General features: G+C 42.1%; 1 long non-coding RNA gene across 1 annotated transcript in view; it reads left to right on the top strand.

Moving 5' to 3' along the window:
- The window catches only part of LOC107835019 (uncharacterized), a 9179-nt gene extending 5981 nt beyond the window's left edge, over positions 1 to 3198 (top strand). Inside the window, exons 2-3 of the long non-coding RNA XR_001660848.1 lie at positions 230 to 240; positions 3187 to 3198. This is a non-coding gene — a long non-coding RNA (uncharacterized LOC107835019). The remainder of the gene's footprint in view (positions 1 to 229; positions 241 to 3186) is intronic.
- The last annotated feature ends 2538 nt before the right edge of the window (positions 3199 to 5736 follow it).

The raw sequence follows: 5736 nt of genomic DNA, 5'->3' as shown, positions 1-5736 counted from the left end.
GTGTGTGTGTGTGTGTGGGTGTGTGTGTGTGTGTGTGTGTGTGTGTATGTGTGTGTGTGTGCGTGTGTGTGTCTGCATATGTCTTTGTGTGTGTCTGACACCCTGGATGAGAAAATCAAAAGAGAGAAAATGTTTTGAATGACATGCAAAACCTGTGGATCAGTGTGTTATTTCTTTCATTATCACAATAGATAAAACAAAAATTCATAGCCATATAAATAAATGCAAGAAAAGGGTAGAGTGCCTTCTTCAGGTCAGAGGGGTCGTCCTGCCTCAAATGGAGGAGTTTAAGTGTAAGTGTCACTAAAATGATTATATTTTTGTTTCGTGTCGAACCTTTTTTTGTTGGAAGTTATTGCGAGATTTGTGTACATGTGATTTATGTGTTTGTGCTGCGAGACTTGAATGAACGGAGAAGGAGCAGAAGGCTCGAGGTGAGCACATACAGCAGCCTTGTGTCTCGTGTTGTTAAGGTATTTTGTAGTTATGTTTGTAATATTTTGTAAATTTATTGGTTGTGTTTTAATTATTTAATATTTTGATAACAAAGTAATATTCTGCTAAAGACCAACCTCCGAAGTGGCAGGGGCCACGAGGTAACTTTGTTAAAACACGTGTCACCTGTCTGTCTGTAAATGTATCTATGTCTAAAGCTTTGTGTTTTGTTTTTATAGTTTTCACAGTATTTATTAAAAAGAGCCCGTCGAAAGAAAGCCGTGCCAGTGTTGTCGCTTTGGAGCTACTTTAAGTATCTGGGGATCTTGTTCACAAATGAGGGAAGAAGGGAGCGGGAGATCGACAGGCGGATTGGGGCAGCGTCTGCCATGAAGCGGGTGCTGTACCGATCCGTTGTGGTGAAGAGAGAGCTGAGTCAAAAAGCGAAGCTCTTGATTTACTGGTCGATCTACGTTCCTACCCTTATCTATGGTCATGAGCTTTGGGTCATGACCGAAAGAACGTGATCACAGATACAAGCAGCCGAAATGGTTTTCCTCCGCAGGGTTGCTGGGCTCTCCCTTAGAGATAGGGTGAGAAGCTCGGTCATCCGGGAGGGACTCAGAGTAGAGCCGCTGCTCCTCCAAGTCGAGAGGAGCCAGTTGAGGCTCGGGCATCTGGTCAGGATGCCTCCTGGACGCCTCCCTGGTGAGGTGTTCCGGGCACGTCCCACCGGGAGGAGGCCCCGAGGAAGGCCCAGGACACGCTGGAGGGACTATGTCTCTCAGCTGGCCTGGAAACGCCTTGGGGTTCCCCTGGAGGAGCTGGAAGACGTGGCTGGGGAGAAGGAAGTCTGGGCCTCCCTTCTGAAGCTGCTGCCCCCGCGACCCGATCCCGGATAAGCAGAAGAAAATGGATGGATGGATGGATGGATGGATGGATGGATGAATGAATCCACACAGATACATACACTCACATACGTGATACACATAACACTATAGAATACAGACAGTAAAGCAATGGTTCTTAACCTGGGTTCAATCGAACCCCAGGGGTTTGGCGGAGCCTCTGCCACGGAGGTAAAGACACACTTGTGTAAAGTCGTGATGACGCCCCGCTTTGCCATCACTTGCTGCAGAGGATCACGTTACATTGCTGAGCCAATCAGAGCTGTGGAGGAGCACTGATTGAAGGAGTTTCACTCTCAGCGTGGATTTGAACTTGTGTCTTTAATTACTTCAGCAAAACTGACAGTTTTTAATTCTGTAGCTTTCGGTGTACTTCTAAATCTGCTCCTTAGTCGCATCTTTTTGGGGTTGGTACTGCCTCTAGTGGCGTGGGGGTGGCAACACAACTAATATAATTACATTACTAAATCAGAATACAGCAAAGTCTTTATTATTTATTGTTAGAGAATTTTCGGTATTATCATTTTGTTATTACTTTAGTTCACATTCAGTCTATAGATTATTGTGATTTTCTGTTTAAAGTGTTCTCTTCCTTATGTGTGTATGTACTGACCTGGAGGTCAGGACTGTCTGTTTATCTTCATGTGAGACAGTCAAACTCTGTGGTTCTCAGACCTTAAATTCTTCTTGTGTTATCTACCCTTTTCTTAGTTGATAGTTTGACCTAGAGCTGAACTGGGCTCAGACCGTAGATCAGATATCACACCTGGCTGGTTTGTTTAGGTTAGAAGTTTTACGACCTTTGTTGTTTTTCCTGACTGCCCCTTTTTGGCTGTTCTGCTTGGACAATAAAACAGGGGCTCACGCGGAAGCAGACCAGAATTCTCTGTGAACGGCCTGGAGAGGCGGTTGGCGGAGATTTCTCCTTCTCCTTTTGCCTTAAAATTCATATATGTTGTCTGTGGTTCTTTAATATAGGTACGAGAAAAAGTACCTATCATTTATTATAATTTTTTTTATCTTAAGAATGTAGAGCTAATTAAATGATCTAAACAAGACCTTAAAGTGGTTCCAGTTTCTCTCGATGGCCAACCTGTTGAAACTGTGGCAAATTTTAAATACCTTGGGTCGTTCCTGTCAGCTCAACTTTGCTGAAAACACTGATTATATTTTGAAGAACTGTTCTCAGAGACTCTACCTTTTAAGAAGATCATAGGGTGACCCAACTAGGCTCTAGTTGGGTCACCCCTATGTCTTGAATTTGGGGGGAAAAAAATCATATTTTATTTATCACTACAGAAGGGTTCAGTGAATGCGCATATGAAACTGGTGGGTTCGGTACCTCAGAAAAGGTTAAGAACCACTGCAGTAATGTTAGCTAGCTTGGTTAGTTAGCTTGTTTCAAGAAACATGCTCTTCCCCTTAGAACACACACACCCACACAAACATAATGGTCGTTGACATTGTTCCTACATTGCTGTTGTAAAATTGCTTTTGCTGTCGTTTTGTTAAAAATGTTCTACAAATTGTTCTAAAAATGTTTTAAAAAATGAAAAATTAAAATATTTCAAACATGAAATAATTCTCGTGTGAAATAAAACACAGAAGAAAGTATTATACAAAACATTATTTAGAATCAAAATGACAAAAGTAGCATAGAAACACATTGGTTCTAAAGCGGGTCAAAAAAGACCCACTAATGTAAGACTATATAATCAGTCACTCACACATCAGAGGGTTAACATCACCACATTACTGCAGCTAAAACCACACATTGTTATAATATAGATTATTAATATAGCTCCTATATAATAATTTATCATCATGTCAGTGAGGTGAGCAGAGTACACATATACATAATATTAGCAATGCTGCTTTTCTTTCAGCTAACCAATGAGAGCGCAGATCAGGGAATGATGTCACACCCAGCATGGACAAAACACAGATCATTATGAAAACTGAAGCCATTATTGCTGAAACTTCTCATCTTTACCTGCTGAGTTCCAGTTTCTGGCTTCAGGCTCAGACTTCCTGGTATAAAACTAACAGGTAGAAGCTGCTCAGTTCCTGCAGCAACAGGACGAGGAGGGGGGACTCACACCCGGTTTAGTGTCTGTAGCAACTGGCAGTTGCATGAAATGATTTTTTAATCTTTGATACTTTGTCTTTTAGTTTTTATACTTGCTGTATAAAACTGAATATGAATCATTCCAGTAGAAAACCAGTGGCTGCTGTCTGCTAATGCAGCCAAACTTATCAGTGTGTAGTTTATTATTATTATTATGTTACCTCTACATGTTAAATAAATGGCAGCCATATTGGATTTGAGATCCGAGTTGGATGGATTTTTTTAACTTCTAAGAAAAGCTGAAGTGATTTCCAACTTTGTGGTTTGGTTCTAAATGTTTTATTTATTCCACTCAGACTTTTTCTCATTTTTATTTCCAGTGTCTGAGCAGAAGGATGAGGATGAAGTTTAACTGTGGCTGTGAAACGTGAACCTCTGAACCTGGTTCTGTTTGGGAGGAGAGGACCACTGAAGACGTCAGCAGCCAAGGTCATTCTAGGTCGGCCAGCTCTTCCTTCAGAGCGTCAGAAACCAGGGAGAGGTGTTTGGACGTCGGGTTTCTCTGCCTGCCTTGGATGGAAAAGCTCAGCAGGAAGTGATGCAGGAATCCTTCAGGTTGTCTCCCTCTGTGGTCCTGAGGGTGTCCAGGCCTTCATTCTGGTCCTGCCTGTGGGCCCCTGACTGATGAAGACCAGGGAGAGTTACACACCATGCAGGACACATTCAGCTCCAGAGTCAATGACTTCACCATCATCCTCTTCACTACAGACTCAGATCCTGCAGATAAAGCTGTTGGTAACTTAATGAAGGAGAACAAGGACATCAGGATCTCATTCAGATCTGAGGAGGAAGATATTTAGTTCTGAACATCAGAGACAGACGGCAGATCCAGAACTGGAGGAACCGGTTCAGATGATTAGTGGTGGAAAGTGAAGTGTTTTCTCAACAGACCAACATGTTGATTGAGAGGATTTTAAAAGCTGAAGCAGAACAACAGGATGTGGAACAGAAGAGAGAAGATGAGCATCAGTCAACAAAACAACTCAGGAAAGAGACAGAAGAAGTTAAAAAGGGAAGAAGAGCAAAGAAAAAACCAGAACATTAAAACTCTGTGATCTCAACTGGATCAGCAGAGAAAACAACAAATTCAGCTGCTGAAGGATGAAAACACTGAGAATGAACGCTAGAAGAGAAAGAAAGAAAACGAGGAAGAGGAAAAATGGAGAAAACAGGAAGAGCTGCAGCAAAAAGTGGAGACAAAAACTAAGTGCTTCAGAAAACTGAGTTAAAGTTGAGCGAGAGCAAAGAGAGGCGGATCTGGAGCAGAGCAGACGAGAGCGGACCAGGGAGCAGGATGCTTGGGATGAAGAGAAGGACGGCATCCTGGAGCGAATGGACCAGGAACTGAAACAGAACCTCCAGGAACCCAGCAGAACCTGGAGGAGGAGTGAAGGCGCCTCAGGAAGCTGCAGGAGGATTTCTACCAGAAGAGGAGGAAGTGACTCATCTGGGCTTTGCTGCTGTCAGTGTCTCTAGTTTTATTAAATGTGTATCAAACCATCAGCTGCTGGACCCAAACGGTCCCGGACCAAACATCATGACCCAGTTGGAGTCTGGCTCATTTTCAACATAATAATACTGGTGATGATTGTAATGTGTCACATTGACTTCCAGTCATCAGCAGCTCCACATTAAAGGGTTTTTGTAAAAGTTTAATACATAAACAAGCAGCGTTTGCATTTTATTAACTGTATAATTAATATAAATGATTTTCTTCCTGCCTGTTGACTGGTGCAGGCAGAGCTGCAGTGATGATGCATCATGTTAGCATCACATGTCAAAGTGTTGAATGTTAATCAGTGAATGATGGAAATATAGATATTTGTTTCAGTGAATGAATTTGGCTGATTTCAGTATTTTCATGTGATCAGCAGTGATGTGGTTCTGGAGCTGTTAGTCTGTGAGGCCGATGGAACTACAGAAAACACAAAGAGTTAAATTTCATTTTAACTTTTACTTATTTCATTGTAATTTTATCTAAATGTGGATTGATTGTGTTTTATGTATATGGAGATGTTTCTGTAATGTTTTGTCTCTTGTAACTGAGTCTAGATCTATTAAAGCAGAACTAGAGGTTTGTTTCTGATCAGACTCCTTGTTTCTCTCATTTCCTGCCATCCATGTTTTGGGTTTTTTAGGTGAAAGTCCAACTGAAACGGTTTCCTCCAGTGAGCTGAGGCTCAGTTACATGACAGGGTGAGGATGTGACTGTTGTCACCTGGAAACACGTTCAGACCTGAGCTGTTCGATTTTAGCTGTGACTTT

Source organism: Poecilia formosa, unplaced genomic scaffold, assembly GCF_000485575.1.
Source record: "Poecilia formosa unplaced genomic scaffold, Poecilia_formosa-5.1.2 Scaffold923, whole genome shotgun sequence".
Lineage (NCBI taxonomy): Eukaryota > Metazoa > Chordata > Actinopteri > Cyprinodontiformes > Poeciliidae > Poecilia > Poecilia formosa.
Note: the sequence above shows the minus strand (reverse complement) of the source record. Positions and strands in the feature narration are given on the sequence as shown.